We start from the raw sequence: 20,282 nt of genomic DNA on the forward strand, positions 1-20,282 counted from the left end.
GGCTATAGTCAGCAAGAGGGCATAGACTACGGGGAAACCTTTGCACCCGTTGCTAGGTTAGAAGCTATATGAATACTGTGTGCCTATGCTAGTTTTATGAACTTTAAATTATATCAAATGGATGTTAAGAGTGCATTTCTTAATGGTTTTATAAACGAAGACGTATATGTTAGTCAGCCTCCTGGTTTTGAAGATCCAAAATTTCCAGACCACGTTTATAAACTCAAAAAGGCTCTATACGGCCTAAAGCAAGCACCAAGAGCTTGGTATGAGAGGTTGACCAACTTCCTGCTGATCAGGAATTATGTCAGAGGCAAAGCTGACACAACCTTGTTCATTAAGAAAAAGGGCAAAAATACCCTACTTGCACAAATTTACGTAGATGACATAATTTTTGGTGCTACTGATGATTCTATGTGTAAAGAGTTTAGCAAACAGATGCAAACTGAGTTCGAAATGTCTATGATGGGCGAACTCAACTTCTTCCTTGGACTTTGTAGATACCCATTTTTGTCCGGACCAATTTTTAAGTTTTTAATAAATTTCATTCAAAATTTGAACAATTCATGAATTATCCAGAATATATGGTATTATCTCGAAAATAATTTATTTGGGAAAAAATTGTGCTATTAAGGGTAATTTGTCATATTTCGGTATAAATCGGTAAAAATATCGAATTATATTCAAAATGCGACTTAATAGAATTAAGGTATAATTTTGACCTATTATGAATTTTATTCGAGATATGTTCCTCATATTTTGAATAAAATTGAATTTGCTTGAATTCGAGTTATAATTTATTAATTAAAGGTCAGATGTCAATCAATCGAATTAACATTTCAATGCGTATTTATTTGTCGTAAACTATATTTAGAAACGTCTATAGTCTGAATTGCGAATTATGATGTAACATCGAATATTAAAGTTAAAGTTAATATTGACTTTGGTTACGATTTATATTATAATTAAACGTTTAGAATATAGTTGATTTCTAAATAATGAATTATGACAAATGGATTAAAAAATTGAGAAGTTAATAAATTAACGACAATTGAACGCTTAAAATGAAATTTTCGGTAATAAATAAATATTGCATTATTAATATAAATATTTCTCTTATTATTTTTTGTTTTTACAGTAATTTTGACGGATCTAAAGACCCGCTCACCAATGTCTGAGATACCCAAAAATTCCCGCTATCCCCGAAAAGCAAGATCAGAATTATTCGTACGAGTCCAACAAAATCCAAAGCACGGGTTATTGTAAGTTCAAGCCTAACAAATTCCAAAGCTCGGGATTTTGTCCGTACGAGTCCAACAGAGTCCACTCGGGTCAAAAATAATTCAAATTCAATCCGGGTCCGTATCAAATTCAGGTCAGAATTCAGTCCAACGGCGTCAGTCTGCAAAAAATCACAATTACAGGGACCAAATGGCATTTTTGCCCCAAAAAATCAATAATTCAACACAGCATGGATGATATCATTCAACAGGCATCGAGAAGTGAAAATGGGAAAGCAGATTAACAAAACAACCCTCAAGGGTACAGTAGTAAATAGGGAAAAATGATGAAACTCAATAATTCACAGTAAAATTTTACTATAAATAGGAGAGTTTCATCACTGTAAAGAGAAAAGGGAATTGAGAGCCAAAAACACAATGTAAGGGGAGGGGAGAAAAAGATCTGTAATCGCAATGTAAAGGGGAGCAAGAGATTGAAATTTTGATCAGTGTAATAGGAAAGCCTCAATGTAACAGCAAACAAAAGTGAAGGATAACACACTTTTGTAACAGCAAGAACAAGTTCTTCATCAATATTGTAACAACAAACAATCAATCAAAAGAGCAAGGTTAATCCGTTTTCCAATTTATTCACAATATTTTGTATCTATATAAACTACCTCCTTATCATTGTTCATCATCATTTCTATCACTTTTTCATCCTATAGTAGCATTATATCAAGAATAGAGAGTTACGTTTCGTGCCGAGTGAATCGGTTCGAAGGCTCAGAACGCCCTCCACAGTCGATAATGGCTCCGGTTGCGTTTCTGAAGCCGGTTTGAGAGCCCTAAAAGGCTCGCCTCACAAAGAACCAAACTCGGGCAAGTAGAACAGAGACTAGAACAGGGGATAAACATAGCAAAATCGAACGAGCATGGCAAATAAACTCATAGGTATCCCAAACACAGTGAATATAGCCAAATACCCATCCCAAGCCAAACAAGCACAGCAAAACACCCCATAGTTATTTCAAACCAAGCAAACTCAATGAAAACCCATCTCTATCCAAGCCAACGCAACAAGTATCTCAAATCAGAGGCAATAGAATAGAACTCGCAAAAAGACCCGAATAGAAACCGAGGTCGGAGAAAGAAGAGAGAGAGAGATAAAAAGGAGAACACCAACCTTGTGATTTAACCTTGCATGTAGGATTCCCGTAACCCGAGTCGCCTCTTGAGGAGTTTAGACACATCACCAGAGGCGAGGGACGACAACCGTCTCCGAATCGCCCGAAAACGGACCCAACGGTCCGAACTATGTCAAAACACAGAGATAGCCGAAAATCCCCATAGGAGGACCAAGAGGACCTAAACGGTAGGAGAGGTGTCCGGAAATCACGAATCGGGGAAAGAGAGGAGTGATCGGAGTAGGAGAAAGGGGTGAGGAGAAGAACATCCGAGAAGATGAGGGGAAGAAGAGAAGATGAACTTTGTGGAATATATTAAAATGAATGGAGGGTGGTTTTGGGCCTAAATATAGGTATTTTATGTTAATTTTGGACCTTTAAATTGGGTTAGAACAAATAAGCCCATTTAATTTAATCATTTCGGTTCAAGTCTAATTGTCCGGTCCCGGGTGTCGTTAACCCGAGATAATTAATCGTATAACCCGAACATCATCCGCTAAACAAATGTTAAAAATATACAATTAAAATTCCTTTTGTCCTAAGATTAAAACATGGGTCAACTCGGGTCGAATACAATTCATTAAAACTTTACGGAAAAGTGGTCGCTCTAAGCTCATTTTTATTATTAAATTTCTCGAGCTGATTTAGCCTAACAAAAATCATTTTTCCGTTTTGTTTCGTTGCAAATTAATTACACCCCCCCTCATTTCATTATTATCATTTATTTCTTTGATCTAGTCCTTTTACGTGACACGGGCATATTTCGTTAAGTTTAATAGTGATTTTATTTTATGAATTTATGTGCATATAATCCGTTTAATTCGTTAAATAAATAAAGTACAAATGCGTCGTGTATATGTGATATGCGCGACTTCAAAAATAAATCAATTCGAAATGTTATTTCGGATCAATAAAATTCATAGCCATATCAATTCGGATCGATGTGAAAACGTCATCCGAATCTATAACCAAATTAATTCGGATTGATGTGAAAACGTCACTCGAATTCATAATTAAATTAACTCGAATTGATGTGAAAACGTCATTCGAACTCATAAACCAAGTTAATTCTAATCGATGTGAAAACGCCATTAGAATTATGTATTAAACCCGATAACCCTAAAAACCCGCAAGTGCCTAGTTTATATCGACAATTCAAAGCAATACGAATAGCAAACACATAATATCACAATAGTACCGATACGTCGGGCGGGGTAGGGTGAGATCACGTCTCTTCCCTACACGTAACCGGAAAAACGAACCTAAATCTCTCTGAAGACCATGCTTACCAAGCCTAAACCATACAGAGTCAATCCAAACAGATAGGGCGACCAATCACGCCCGCACACACGTATTTTCAAGTGATGATTGGTGGCGACTCGAAACCTTAAAACACGAGAAAGGCGGATCGAGCCGACCACACACCCCGACCTGCGAGAAAACCGGAAGCCAGGGTGCGACAAACTTCAAATCAAGCAAGGTAAGAATGGCATCTTCATAAGTTAGTCTAAGTACGCCAAGGAAATGTTAAAGAAATTTGATATGGAAGAATGTAAGCCCATATCAACCCCAATGGGTACTGACACGGTCCTTTGTGCTGACGAGAAAGGTAAGTCTGTAGACAGCAGGTTATATCGAGGTATGATAGGCTCTCTACTTTATCTTACTGCCAGTAGACCTGATATTCAGTACTCAGTATGTTATTGCGCAAGATATCAAGCTGACCCCAGGGAATCTCACTTAATAGCTGTAAAAAGAATTTTCAGATATTTGCAGAGCTCAGTTAATGCAGGTTTATGGTATCCAAATACAAGTGACTTCACACTGATTGGATATACTGATGCTGACTATGGACGAGATAAGCTAGACCGAAAAAGCACTTCAGGAGGATGTCAATTCCTAGGAAGCTGTCTGGTTTCGTGGTTTAGTAAAAAGCAGTCATCAGTGGCCTTGTCTACAACTGAAGCTGAGTACGTTGCTGTTGGAAGCTGTGTGGCTCAAGTCCTATGGATTCAGCAACAGCTTGAGGATTATGGTGTCAAAACAGAAACAATAGAGGTCAAATGTGACAACAAGAGTGCCATTGACTTATCTAAGAATCCAATCCAACACAGCAGGATGAAGCATGTCATCATAAGACATCACTTCATCAGAGATCATGTACTCAAGGGTGAGATCAAGCTGACTTATGTTTCAACAAATGAACAGCTTGCGGATATCTTTATGAAGCCTTTGGCTCGTGAGCAATTCAACATACTAAGGGAAGCTATCGGTATGTCTAATCCTCTTCAATAAATTCTATGTGCTAAATTGAATGTTGAGTGATTTCCATGATGAGTGATTTGTGAAAAGTTAGTAACTATTGCATGCTGAGTTAAGAATTACATGAAATCACCCTAAGCTGAGTAGACATACATGCTGAGTGATTTTTCCTAAGCTGAGTTACTAAAGTCCACACACAACTATCCTACGTAAAACTGACTACTCAGAATCGCAAACGTTTGACATTCTTAATGCTGAGTAAAACACATTTAAAACATTAAATGCTGGCACGCGCATTAATAGCCACCTAGGATAACGTAAGCAATAATGAGAAATCCCATGCGCCGAACGTGTCATAAATGACAGAATCCCTGTCGGTTGATAATCTCGAGGTTAAACAGCTAGTTCAACGTATAGGATTCATTAGCACCTCTATAAATAGTGGAAGTTTTCCCACTTATCACTCTTTACACACGAAATCTTTGGCATTCGAATTCATCTCTCTAAATCCCAGAAAATTCTCAAAGAATTTATAGAAATGGCGAAATCCCAAAGTCCTTCCGGTGGCGGTAACAACGATGACCACGCCGATGAAAACCCTAAGTCTCATCCTCAACAAGGTCAGCATGACCTAACTCCAAACAGAAACCCCAAAACTGACCCAGGAACCTCTTCAAAGAAGAAGAAGAAGGATAAGCAGCCGAATGAGAAATTCTTCATCAAGGTATACCCAAGTGTGAAGAATCATGAGGTTCTTCGATGTAGGTGGTTCTCCCCAAGTTTCATAACACATGAGCAACCGTTTTGTGAATGGATTGCGAAAAACGGATGGGCTGGACTCTTTTCGCTTCTTGGAAAAACCTACCCTAGGTTAGTATGTGAATTCTACTCCAACCTCTGCGTTGATGGAAGTGATGCTGACCATCTAGTCACTCACGTTAAAGGTAAGAAACTCACCATTACCCCATTCCTATCTCGCAACCTTGCTAAACCTTCCAAACACCGGAAAGGAATTTAGGACCACTAAGGAGAAGTGTGACCACACAGTCACTTTCTGTAAACCTGCTGGACACAAAGGGGAAATACCTAGCACGTGCATGGGGAAAAACCAAAAGATGGCGCACTATATACTAACCAACTTCATCTTCCCAAAGTTCAACGCAGCATCATCCGCTTCAAACTTCGAGCAGTGCTTCATTTGGCATATGCTGACCTACAGCCCCCTCAACATGCCCGTATTTCTGGTAGGAGCACTCCAACGGAGTACTATCAAGCTCAGGCTGGGTTCTCTTATTACCCGAATTCTTGTAGACCACCAAGAAGGGAAAAGGGGTCATTGAGGCAGCTCAAGGGGAAGCTGAGGGTGAAGCTGAGGAGGAAGCTCAGGAGGAAGAAGATGCTGAGCTACCTCAGGACGAGGATATCGCTGTAGTCGAAGCTGCTGTCCAAACCAAGCAAGAAAAGAAACGCAAGGCAATCCAAACTAACTCAAAGGATGTCGATGCTGTCCCCAAGAAGATTCGAGTTTTATCTAAGGGGAAGAAAATTGATGCTGACCAAGGTAAGTCAGTAGAGAAAAGAAAGAGGCAAGATGAGCCTGAGGAGCTAGAAAGTGTGGAAACCCCTCTGAAGAAGAAAAAGAAAACTGCGGAGCTGAGTCCAGTTGAAGTTGTTCCTCTTGGTTTTTCTGTTCCTGATGATGCTCACTTCATCAAAAGCCAAGAGATTGACCTTGAGCAAAATCCAGCTGATCAAGAAGAAGAAGAAGAACAAAGTGACAATGAAGGTCAGCATGATTATAATGAGGATGTTGAGCAACATCAAGAAACTTATGCTGAGCAAGAACAAACAGAGAATGCTGAGGAAGTTGAAAGTCCAGCTGAACAGAATGTGACAGGTGATGCTGAGCTCCCAGAGCAAGAAATAGTCAGGGAAGGGCTCAACACTGATCTTGGAATTGAATCATCACTTAATTCCATTCCTGCTGACTCACCTCCTCCAAAAGCAAGAAAGTTAAGAAGGCTTAAAAAGAAGGCCTACAAATCTCCAGCTATTGACCTCCTAGAGGATTCACCCCCGATGGATGAACTCACAGACCTTACAACTACTCACTTTAAGTTCTTCTCATCACATCCTGAGCCATCCATACAGGAAAACCAAGCCTCTGTTACTCATACCGAGCAACACGCCAAGACTCCAGAAAATCCAAACCAAGCCGAGCAAGATCTCGAAGTCCTAGCTGCTCAAGGAGACAAGCAAGCTAAAGAAAATCCTGCTCAACCTGAGGTGCCTCCTCCTGCACCAACTCAAGTTGATATTGAGCAGGTAACTATCTCTGCCGATCCACCTACTTCCCATCCTGTTTTGCAGAACATTGAGCAGACAGCTCCTGCTGCTCATTGATAGGGGTCAAAAACCCCTATCTTTGGGTACGGTTTTAGGACGGGTTTTAGCGTTATTTAGTCAATAAGCGATCAATTCTTGCATCTAAATGCTTTTGTGTGAGTTAGTTAGAAATTTGAAACGTTTTATTTACTTTTCGTTGTTTAGGCTCGTTTTATGATCAATTTGGGCAAATACGGCCAAAATGGCATGCGTGTTATAATTCCGTTATCTTTTGAAGCTAATTGATCCGTCAAAAGTCGCACCGAATGAAGCGTTTGCTCAAAATAAGCGATTGGCGGGTCAATTTAGCCTTTGGACTAATGTTATATGGAGTTTTTGTGCATGCGCAGGGATAAGTTTGGGCGAAGAAACGCAGGTTTGGCATTCGGCGACCGCGTGGGGGCGTATCGGGCAAGACTGCTCGACGAACTGGCCTTCGTAGGCCAGCTCGTCGAGCAGGCTGTGCCTGCTCGCCGAGCAGGGCCTTAGAGGCCTACTTGGGTGAGCAGGCCCTCAGAGGCCTGCTCGGGCGAGCAGGGAGCCTGCTCGCGACGAGCAGTGCCTGCTCGCCGAGCAGCTCGCCCTGCTCGACGAGTAGACCTGCAGGAATTGGTCAAAAAGACCAATTCTGCCCCCACGACTCCACGACCGGTCCCACGACTTCCCACCTGCATAAGGACACGAAATAGGTCAAGAAGAGGGCCCGAACCACGTCTATAAATAGGATTTTTCCAATGTAAATTAGGTATCTTTTATCTTTGTAATTTTCTTAGCTTTTCATCTTGAGAAATCCTCTCCACCTCCTCCATATCCTTCAAACCTCCATTGAAGACACCTCCGAAGCTCCGCTCACCGAGGATTGCTCAAGCTCCATCCTTAAGTCCTAGGAAGACGCCTGCATTGGTAGACAAGTTCCCTAAAAGGGATTTTTCTTCTTTTATATTCTGTATAGCCTCTGATCCATGTTATGAATCCTAGGCTCATTGTATCTTCGTGACAATACTTTCATCTTTGATATATATTATAGTTTTGTTTATTCAATCGTTTTATTGCTTTAATCTTTGTCTTACGCTTTGTCTGATTGGTTTAACTCATTCGATAATCCCAAAATTAAGTTGGCACATATTGCGAGCTGAATCTGGCCTAGTCAGTGCCTATAGGATTGACGACCCTATAGAAGATTAAGCCCAAATTGCTGAGCCTTAGAGCTAGTTTCGGCCTTACAAGGGAATCACGAACTAGGGACCTCAGGAGGATAGGTAGGGTTAATCGCCTCAGACACAAGTGACCTAGATTAGGTTTTAATTCAATTGCTTAGACAATCTATTTTCATTATCATTGTATCCCTTCGTGTTCCTTCAGATAATTGCATTGGTAAGAGATCAATTAGGAGTAGTTTAACTTAATTAGGGGTAGAGTAACTTAATTAGGCGTAGAATAACTTAGTTAGAATCAGATAATTTAGCTAGGAATAGTATAATTCAACCTAGGAGTAGATTAATTTAAGAAAAACAAACTCAAACCCCTCTAAGCCTAGATAACACCTGAAACCAAGTAGCTCGATACTTGTAGAAATAAATCCTGTGGACGATACTTGGACTTTCCAGAATTTTATTACTTGATAACGACGGGGTACACTTATCCCTAAGATCGGCCTCATTCGCGTGAGGCCGCGTCAAGTTTTTAGCGTCGTTGCCGGGGATTTATTTCTTCTGCAATATCGAACCAAAGGTCGATTTGTTAGTTTAGGCATTCATTGTAAATATCCTTTGTTTATATCATTTATACCTGTTTATATACTTGTTTATATTCATACTTGCATATACAAATACTTGTTTATTCATCTATACCTAAGTATATATGACCTTTCTATACTTGTTTATATCTACCATGTTTTCGTATAACATGCGTAGTTGTACATACCCATTCTTATTCATACTTGTTTATATAAACGTATATTTGTATCTGTTAAATTCATCTATACTTGTCTGTCTGTACCTGTTTATACCTTTTATACTTGCTCATTCTTATAGTTATGTTTGTTCATATTCTGATTCATACTTATACATACTTGTTATCTCTACTAGTCTGTACCATGTACATCAATCTATATCTGTCAATATAAACCAATAGGAATACCTGTATAAAACTGTGCGACGTTGTATGATGTGTATAATTTTCTTTCATAGGAAAAATTTTTGTTTTCATTTATTTCTTGTATTTATTTCTTCTCAGCATATGCCTACAAGATCAGCAAGAATACCGTGTGTCCCTCTTAACCCTGAACTTGAACGTACTCTTCGCATGAGCAAACAGATTGGAAAACTGAAGCAAGATGAGATCATCGAGCCTATCAAGATGACTGACAATGAACGGAACACTGAGAACACCGGGCCAGAAAATGACACTCGTCTGATGAGTGAGATCCTGGCACCACACCGACACCAGCACTTGTCCGGCATTGCCGCTCCGAATATTCCGGCCAATACATACGAAATCAAGTCCGGTATAATTCACTTGATCCAATAGACCGGATTGTTTGGAGGGGAAGCACATGAGAGCCCGAATGATCATCTGGATCGCTTCCTAATGTGCGCAGACACCGCGAGAACAAATGGGGTTCCCCAAGATGCTTCTAGACTGAAGTTGTTCCCGTTTTCTCTAACTGGGCAAGCTTTGGAATGGCTAAGAACACTGGAGCCCGGATCAATCACGACTTGGGCAGGATTGGAGAAGGAATTCTTGTCCTACTACTTTCCTCCCTCGAAGACAGCAATGCTCTGGGGTGAGATCACATCCTTCCACCAACCCGAGCACGAAGCGCTCCACACATCTTGGACCCGATTCAGGAAAATGTTGCGCATGTGCCCTCATCATGACATACCCAAGCATCAATTGGTGAGCGTCTTCTATCACGGATTGACACCCACCAACAGGGCTATTGTAGACTCCGCAGCGGGTGGAGATTTGTTCAGGAAGACAGCAACAGAGGCGTATGATATGATTAATGAGCTGACTAGGAAGAGCGTGCAGTGGCAAGAGGAGAAACTCGCTGGCCCCACAAGGCAGCGGGTGTTTGCTGTGGAAGAACAAGAACAAAATCCAAGTGTTGCGGATATAAGTAGGAAGATGGACGTCCTGTTGGCTAAATTCAGCCAACCTCCCACCTGTGTGCACTGTGGCGGTGACCACCATGGAAAGGACTGTCAGGCAGGGAGCCCTTTCGCTGGAGATGGGGTGGAAATGGTCAATTATGTTGGGGGGCAACCGAGGTACAACCAGAACTATAACAACTACAACCCCAACAACCACAACTCCTACAACAACAACAACAACAACTATAGGAGGCCTCAGCACCCGAACCTATCTTACGGGAATTCAAATCAGAATGTGCTTCGACCTCCCAGCGGCTTTGTTCAGGAACATAGAGAGCAGGGGCTTGGCATGCCCCCATATCAACAGCAGAACCAAGGGCCAATGCAACCTCCTAAGGAATCTGACGAGGTGGTTACTCTCTTAAAGGAGATCTCGGCTAGGCTTGCCAACAATGAAGCTTTTTGCAAGGATCTGAGCAATCAGGTAGCCCAGATCAATAGGGACAGGCAGGAAAGGCCACAGGGTTCTCTCCCAAGCACAACGGAGAAGAATCCAAAGATCCTGAGAAAGGATTGAGTAAGGGGGAGAAATCGAGTTCTCCTCGGTTTAAATTCAAAGCTTGAACAATTATTTCTGCATTTTTCTTTTCTTTTTATTTTGGTTAAATTTGGTTGTTAGTTTTTAATTTGTATTTTTATTATATTGTCAAGCTTTGCACCCCATACTCGTTCTAAAAAAAAAAAAAAACGCCCCAGCTCGGGCGAGCAGGGCACTGACGCCCTGCTCGACCGACACAGGCTGCTTGGGATTTTAATTCAGAACTAAAAAAAAAAAAAATATATATATATACATAAAATAAAGATAAGGATAGGGGATATCATCCCCTTCCTTACCTTCTTCTTTCTTTCTTTCTTTCTTTTTATTCTCTTCTTTCTTTCCTTCTCTTTTTTTTTTTCTTTTTCACAAAACCTAAAACCTCAAATCCTCCATACTAACCCGAATTCAACAACCAAGGTATGTATTCTTACCTATTTGTGATTTCTAAACATGTTTCTAGGTTTAGATTTTAGTTTAGGGTGTTAATTTTTGAGATTTGGGACAAAACCTAAGTTTTGGGTTTTTATCTTTTTTCTCAAATAACCTTTTACTTGCTTTTTAATTCTTGATATTCTTGCAATATATAGTTACATTATGATCAATATGTGGTTTGGGTATGATTTTTGTTCTTAATTTGTGAATATTTGGAGAAATTGCTCAATTTGGGTAAAATCTCCATTTTAGCTCAAAGTTCAACTATTCAGTTTATAGTTGACAACTTGCCAATAGAATTCTATATCACATTCTTAACACATTTTAGTCACTGGGTATCTCTAATTTTGCACGAATTTAGAATTACGGGTAAAATACTTAGGGACTGAAAGCTTATGGTTTTGGTCCCTAAGTTTCTAAACTATGGTTTTACCTATTTATTGGTTATTTGGAGGTTTATGTTTATGTTTGTGAAGAAATTCTGACTAGTCCGTTTGGTCTATCTCTCAGGCACTATGGGAAGGAAAGGCAAGGCCAAGATCACAGTTGATAATGAAGCCGACTCTGACATCGAATTCAGTGACGCTCTGCAAGTTAAGTATAACCCACCTTTTGGGCTAGTCGATGAGAGAGAGGGGATGTTGTATCATTGGTTTTCTAGGCAAGAACTTGCCACTCTAATCATTGTTGACCAGAAATATCTAGCATCTATAGGTCTGGAAAAGGATTTCAATGAAATCCTAAAATTCCACGGTTGGCATAGACTGGCCACAAAAAGGACCCTAGTATATTACAACTTCACTGTAGAATTTCTGACCACCTTGAAAAAGGAGTTGCCTGTGGGGTGTGGTAAGCATTCTTTCAGACTGAACGGTGTACCCTATCGTCTCAGTGACACTACGTTAGCAGCCTTGATGGGAGTCTATAACCATCCAGAGGCAGTCTCGGGTTTTGAGGAACCCATGACAAAAGATAAAGCTTGGGAACAATTAACAGGCTTATCAGAATTTAACTCCCGCACTGCTAGCCCAATCCACCTCTTAGACCCAGTGTTGAACCTTGTACACAAGTTTGTGGCTCACAACTTGTTAGGCAAAAATGAGAGCAATAAGATATCAAAGACAGAATTGCTCATACTGTGGTGTGTGGCCAACCATAAACCCGTTAATAGTATCAAAGCCATCTTTGAAGGCTTTTCAAGCCAAACAAGTAGAAAACGCGGGTCCATTGGCCTTGGACATTTGGTTACCAACTTCATTGATAGCCAATTCAAAGATTTGGACATTCAGGAAGATGGTTTCCACCCCACCTTGCTTAACTCCACATTTCTGGGAAAATCTACTTTCCATTCAGTTTTGAACAGGAACTCATTTGGAGGAGCAAGCTCAAGTGGGAGGGCAAGAAAACGGGCAAGAAACCCACCACGACAAAGAGAGGGAGAGCACGACGAACCTGAGGAAGAAGAAGCTACAGCAGCAGATGACCAAACAGAACACCAAGGGCCGGGGACGGAGGCCCAATTCCAAGCCATTAACTCCATGATGGCAGAAATGAGAGACCTTAACCTTCGGACCTTCAATACTGTTCAGCAAATGGACCAACGGTTCATTACCTTCGAACAGAACATGGATCGGAGGCTCACGGGCCTTGAATATGTAGCGGCAAACTACTACGAGCGCTACAACATGCTGTGGCCACCTCCCCCGGCCGATCAGTAAGTTGTCTTCTCCACCCTAACTTTTTGCACTTGTACTTTATGGTTTGTGATGCAATGTTGGAACTTATTGCATATTTTTAGTGTGAGGAAGAGGGGTAGACAAACTTACAAAAATTGTATAAATTTTTAAATTTTTGTTGCGTCGTGTCTAGTTTAGTTTAGCGTTTTTCGGGTGTTATTTATGTTTTGCATGTTTAGGACCTAAAACCGTGAACCTCCTTCGAATCTAAACTTCGTTATTTGTCCTTGAGAGCTGAGAACCGAATCTAAGATTGCATGACAACTAGTTTAGGTATAGGACACAATCCTTGTATCTGTAAAAGCATGAGCTAAAGTTTGCATTTAGACCCTACTTTTGAAGAAATGCTAAAATCATTACTTAGGTAGATAACTTAAGAATTGAAGGCATGTGATATTAAACTTGAGTTTGGGGAGAACTAGTAAACACAAAATTGAAACCCAAAGAATTGTGAGTTGAATTTGAGCCCAAGAGCGAACATCAAAAAGCTCTTTTTCTTGACATTTTTGTGTGAATGCTTTGACTTATGGAAAGATTACATATTTTGCACCTAATACTGTGTTGAACCTACATGCAATGATTTGAGATGGTAGACGATGAAATCAGCCTCATTAGAATTAACCCTTTTCTATACCTTATTTTCTCTTTTTCATCCACTCTAGGAAGCCCCTTCGAGCCTATATTTTTGTAGTTTATAGATTTTCCTTTCGTTCTAACCCAATTTTTGCAAACCATCACTTGGTTTGCTACTTAACCCTAAGTTTTTGCAAAGCTCACATCGAGCCTTTGTCGTTTCTAGCGCTTTATCTTTGTCTATGGCATCATAGTAGCAAGCCAAAAGGCTAAGAAGTGAATGAGCATCACTATCCCGAAAAGAAAAAAAAAAGAAAAATAGAAAAACAGAAAAAGAAAAGAAAAGAAAAGAGACGAACAAAAAGGGGAGAACTTCATTCCCAGTTCTTAAAATCAAAACGTCTCAAGAAAACGTCCTGAAAAGAGAATAATGAATGAATAAAAAGCTCAGTCACTTCATATTTGCTAAAGTCATTTGAACTTTGTTTTTCTAGCGCTAGAACTATTAACCCTTGTTGTACCTTTAACCCTCTAACCACATTACAACCTCAATTTGAGGCTGTTTTTGATATCATCGGAGTCATATAGCATAGTAGAGGAACTCGGATGAACGTGCAAAATCAACGTAATCCTAAGCAAGAACATAAGCCGAGAGTAAACACTTTAGCCACCAAAATTGTGTGAAATGAGTGAACTACCTATGGTGAGGTGTTTTACTTAGCGATCCCCTCAAGCTCGTTTAATTGAACATGTGTCCTTTTTCTTAAAACATATGACCTATGATAATTGAAATGCGGCTTTTGGATATCATGTCTCTACTTTGTATTTCCGAATGCATGTGATTACAGATGCTCGAAATTGTGTCAAGCACCTAGTCAAACCGGGAGGTTTTCTAGCTTGCTTGTGATTGCGGGTTTAGTTTTTTAGTTTACTTGGGGACAAGTAAAGTTTTAAGTGCGAGGAGGTTTGATAGGGGTAAAAAAACCCCTATCTTTGTGTACGGTTTTAGGACGGGTTTTAGCGTTATTTAGTCAATAAGCGAGCAATTCTCGCATCTAAATGCTTTTGTGTGAGTTAGTTAGAAATTGGAAACGTTTTATTTACTTTTCGTTGTTTAGGCTCATTTTATGATCAATTTGGGCAAATACAGCCAAAATGGCATGCGTGTTATAATTTCGTTATCTTTTGAAGCTAATTGATTCGTCAAAAGTCGCACCGAATGAAGCGTTTGCTCAAAATAAGCGATTGGCGGGTCAATTTAGCCTTTGGACTAATGTTATCTGGAGTTTTTGTGCATGCGCAGGGATAAGTTTGGGCGAAGAAACGCATGTTTGGCATTCGGCGACCGCGCGGGGGCGTATCGGGCAAGACTGCTCGACGAACTGGCCTTCGTAGGCCAGCTCACCGAGCAGGCTGTGCCTGCTCGCCGAGCAGGGCCTCAGAGGCATGCTCGGGCGAGCAGGCCATGCCCGCTCGCCGAGCAGGCCCTCAGAGGCCTGCTCATCGAGCAGACTGTGCCTGCTCGCCGAGCAGGCCCTCAGAGGCCTGCTCGGGTGAGCAGGGGGCCTGCTCAGTGCCTGCTCACCGAGCAGCTCGCCCTGCTCGGCGAGCAGACCTGCGGGAATTGGTCAAAAAGACCAATTCCGCCCCCATGACTCCACGACCGGTCCCACGACTTCCCACCTGCATAAGGACACGAAATAGGTCAAGAAGAGGGCCCGAACCACGTCTATAAATAGGATTTTTCCAATGTAAATTAGGTATCTTTTATCTTTGTAATTTTCTTAGCTTTTCATCTTGAGAAATCCTCTCCACCTCCTCCATATCCTTCAAACCTCCATTGAAGACACCTCCGAAGCTCCGCTCACCGAGGATTGCTCAAGCTCCATCCTTAAGTCCTAGGAAGACGCCTGCATTGGTAGACAGGTTCCCTGAAAGGGATTTTTCTTCTTTTATATTCTGTCTAGCCTCTGATCCATGTTATGAATCCTAGGCTCATTGTATCTTCGTGACAATACTTTCATCTTTGATATATATTATAGTTTTGTTTATTCAATCGTTTTATTGCTTTAATCTTTGTCTTACGCTTTGTCTGATTAGTTTACCTCATTCGATAATCCCAAAATTAAGTTGGCACATATTGCGAGCTGAATCTGACCTAGTCAGTGCCTATAGGATTGACGACCCTATAGAAGATTAAGCTCAAATTGCTGAGCCTTAGAGCTAGTTTCGGCCTTACAAGGGAATCACGAACTAGGGACCTCAGGAGGATAGGTAGGGTTAATCGCCTCAGACACAAGTGACCTAGATTAGGTTTTAATTCAATTGCTTAGACAATCTATTTTCATTATCATCGTATCCCTTCGTGTTCCTTCAGATAATTGCATTGGTAAGAGATCAATTAGGAGTAGTTTAACTTAATTAGGGGTAGAGTAACTTAATTAGGCGTAGAATAACTTAGTTAGAATCAGATAATTTAGCTAGGAATAGTATAATTCAACCTAGGAGTAGATTAATTTAAGAAAAACAAACTCAAACCCCCTAAGCCTAGATAACACCTGAAACCAAGTAGCTCGATACTTGCAGAAATAAATCCTGTGGACGATACTTGGACTTTCCAGAATTTTATTACTTGATAACGACGGGGTACACTTATCCCTAAGATCGGCCTCATTCGCGTGAGGCCGCGTCACTCATCCACATCAAAGTCCAATTGCTGACCACACTGGCACCTCAACTCAAGGACAGCACCAAACACCTCCTCAATCTAGTGAAACTAGAATTCCGGCCACTGAGGTACATCCTGAGGCACAATTTGCCTATCTTAATGCCACTGAGTCCGGCCGTCGCATCATCGACTCGGCTCAACATCTTCTCCAGGATATAAACACTTCTCATGCCGATGCTGCTGGGTTTGCAAATGCTGAATCACCAGAGTTTTCATCTGTCACTCAGCTTCTCAATGAGATCAAGCATCTCAAAGATTTAGTAAGTATCATGACTTCCGTCCAACTCCAGCAACCCAAGCAAGAATCCTTTGTCAAGCTGACTGAACTGATATTGATGATGGTGAACCACATGAATTCACTTCAAGGACAGATAAATGCCTTGCCTACCATCAACACGGGCTATGCTACCTCTGCTGAGTTAGATCATTGCTTCACCAAACTGACTTCTGAGCTGATTGGCGCTCGTGATCTTCTCTCTTCATCTTCCTAATGCACGATGGATGAAATAAGTGAAGCTGTCCGTCTTCTGAATCCGAGCAAAGAGGAGATGGAAACTGACATGGTCAAAACCAATACCATTCTCCAAACCACTCAAAGCCTATTTCTCCATGTGCGTCATACAAACGCTCAGCGTGATATCTATGACAAGGCTATCATTAGAATGTACCATCAATCCTATGCCCAACTCGCGGAAGCAATGTCCTGGTTTGCTAAGTCACAAGAATACATGCTCAGCATGATCAACTCCTCCATTCGCGTCCCAGGTTCAGTTCTGGATGATGGCGTTCCAGTGCTTGATGGGTTGTTTGAAAGCACAAAACGTCTCAAGGCATACTCCGTCAAACTAACTCGTGCTGCTCTCAATGATACCTTCATTGCTCCTCCGCCTGATGGTGGCAAAACGGGGGAGAAAAGCCAAGCTGATGGAACTCAGCAAGACACAGGTGAAGCTTCTGCAAGTAAGCAGCAGAAAGCAAAAGGCAAAGGAAAATTGTATCAAGCTGCCCATAGAAAGTAATAGCTTAGTCAGCTTAGGACTTAGCTTATTCTGTATGTGTGTTTGATAACTTGAATATATGTTAAGTATCTTTTCTTTCAAATTGACTTAACTATTTGCGGTGCTGACCTGTCTAAAAAATTGAACAAACAAAATAACTTCAATTTAAAAATCTCAGTACTCACTATACCAAAATAATCATGTATCAAACTGAGTAAACATTTAAACTCTTCTGCAAATTGAACTAAGTCGGGATAAACATGTCTTCTCTAATGTTTAGAGTAAAGTCAAGACAATATATGCAACCCTTACGGGGGAGTAATTTCAGAAGAATAAAATGTAATTCAATCATGGGGAATTTCAATACTGAGTTCCATAAATTAAATATTTTGCCAACATCAAAATGGGGGAGTTTGTTGAAACACCTTTCCACAAGATTTTGATTTGACAAAATCATTTAAGCTTAATCTATGATTAAGAGACAATTAAATTTAAGTGCTTTGATTTAATTGTACTAATCCGTTTGTTCAATATTGAGTATAAATATACATGCAAAAAGAAACAAAGATTAAGACAGGACAAAGTCAGCATGAGAACACAACACAAGCTGAGTGAAGAGCAACTCAGCATAAGAGAAGATAAGTCATCTTCAGAATAAAGCTAAACAAATAAGCTGAGTGAAACGAAGCTCATCATAGAAGAAGTCTGCTCCAAGTAATAGATTCTACAGAACGAAGCTGACCATGAAAGCTGAGTAGAAAAAGAACTCAGTATGAAACTTGGTGAAAATCGAAGACAGTGATTATCGAAGTGAAGCTGAGTAATCTCCAGGACAACATGATTGATTCGTTAGCTAAAAGACAAATTCGACAACTGTCTGCACCAATAGTAGAAGTATTGATTTATGCAAAAGCCAAATTCCAAGATGCATGGGTCAACTGTTCTATGCTACAAGACAAACTGCCGCAAGAAAACAAAGTCTGTAGGAAGAAGACAAATCTGACATCTGAAGAATTCAGAAGACAGGATTGGCCTGCACATCTGAAGCTGACCAGAGGTTTATCCCCCTAAAAGAGCCGTTTTGGACTCAACGGACAAATCAAATTCAAATGATTTGTTCCTCACATTTCAACTATAAAAGGGACAAGGATATCATTTGGAAGATTGCCGATTTACAGAAAATTACAAGTGAGAAAGATACAAATTCAAAGCACTCAAAACAAAAGAGAAAGCTTACACCAAATCTTCTATTCTTTGTGTAAATGCTAGATTGATTGTTTGTAATCATCTAAAGTGTTCTTTATCTTAAAAAGAACAAGTGTGTGATCAATTGTAACATTGAGAGTGTGCGTGCTGAGTACTTGGTATTTAGTACTTAATGGTAGAGAAATCTAAGTGCTGGGTTGTAGCACTTAGTAGGAGTTGAGTAGACGAATGGAGGAAGGTACTCTTGCATATTCAACTGTCTGTAATCGGTTTGTGCTCTACCCTTAAAGAGCTCAGTATTGGATTCTGAAAGCCCGGAGGATTATGGGGACTGGACGTAGGCGGAGAGGCCGAACCAGGATAAGTGATACTGAGTAATTTCTAACTCTCTCAAATATATATATATATATATATATATATGTGTGTGTGCTTGTGTTGGTTGTAATATTTACTCAGCATATAAACTGTTAGAAGCTGACACTGAGTAAATTGGAGTGCTGAGTTGGAAGCTGACCACACAAGTGTCAATTCCCAACTCACTAGTAAAACAGTCTTAGTCAGCATCTGACTAAAGCTGTCTTACATTAAGTTCGGCCAAGCTGACCAAAGGCTGAGTCAATAAACTCACCAAAATTATTAAGTCAGCAAGATTAATTAGCGAAAAAGTTATATTAGTTCGTGCACATTCTAGGACGAGGTTTAAGTACAGGGAGACCCTTCGGGATGGAATACCGATGAATGCATTGACGAGACGCTTACAAGGGGATATACCATTTTGGTAGGAGTTGGCTGGCTGAGACTTGGGGAAAGTCTTGGCGCCGCATAGAGTTTTAGCGTAGCTCAGACCTGGTCCCGTGACATTTGGTATAACCTCATCTGAGAAGAATTAAAGAATGTCATGCCAGATGCTGAGATTGATAATTGAATTTCGGAAATAACAAACACCATATCCACACTTTGCACATGCATTCTAAATGAGTTGATGTGTCACGTGTTCAAATATCCTCCCTTAAAGAGTACACGAAGTCGGAGATCCCACTATGCATGTAAATAACTTCAAATTGTCGTTAGAGACTACGACGATCACTAATGTCGTTATGTGTCGAATTTCACCTCCATATCAGGAGCAAAACAATGTAAGACTCAACTACTTAGTTTTGGAGAAAAATGAAAGCCTTTGGGAATGGGTAGAGAGAATCTAGAAGACTATAATCCATATCCAACACCTTAGCATCAAGGTGACAATATACGCAATGGAAGCAAACTGTCGAGGAAAGACATGTCCAAATATATCATACACAACGGCCCAAGACTTTTCTGGATCTTATGTGACGGACCAAAGATTTTGTCAAATGGGACAAACACGAGCTCTGAAGGACAATTTGGGTCTGAATAATCATCGGGAGTAGCATTTTCACGGAGACGGAGATCACAAAAGACCACAAGATCAACTGGAGCATGACTTTGCACCGATCAATGCTCCTATAAAATAGGCCTAACCGAGTTATCCCCCTCCCCCACGGCGTCCGAAGCTTCAGCATCCGGGTCACAAAAGCAATGAAGCATAGTATGATTTCTATTAGAGTTTGGTTATTTCCTATTGTCATCGTTTTGTTGCTCAATGTTTTGATATCTCTGTCAAGTTTTTTTTTAAAAGGACAGTCAACAAGGTAGCTCATGCGGTAGTGTTGCGCTATCTATGGCTAGGTAGGTCTATAGTTTGACGTTTTGAGCTGGCTTCTATTACTGCTCTTATGTATCATTTGTGAATTAATAAAATTTTCTGAACTTCTTTAAGAAAAAAGAAAAGAACGATAGAAAACTAAATTGCAAGCGTTGGGCTGGGCTGGGCTGCAGGAAAA

General features: G+C 40.5%; 1 long non-coding RNA gene across 1 annotated transcript; it reads right to left on the minus strand.

Moving 5' to 3' along the window:
* Positions 1-1,059: 1,059 nt before the first annotated feature.
* Positions 1,060-2,946, minus strand: LOC136228723 (uncharacterized). The gene is made up of 2 exons (XR_010688820.1): positions 2,407-2,946; positions 1,060-1,402 (listed from the first exon to the last, which is right to left on the minus strand). It is a non-coding gene; the product is annotated as an uncharacterized lncRNA (long non-coding RNA).
* Between the last annotated feature and the right edge of the window lie 17,336 nt (positions 2,947-20,282).

This window comes from Euphorbia lathyris, chromosome 5 (genome assembly GCF_963576675.1).
Source record: "Euphorbia lathyris chromosome 5, ddEupLath1.1, whole genome shotgun sequence".
Taxonomy (NCBI): Eukaryota; Viridiplantae; Streptophyta; class Magnoliopsida; order Malpighiales; family Euphorbiaceae; genus Euphorbia; species Euphorbia lathyris.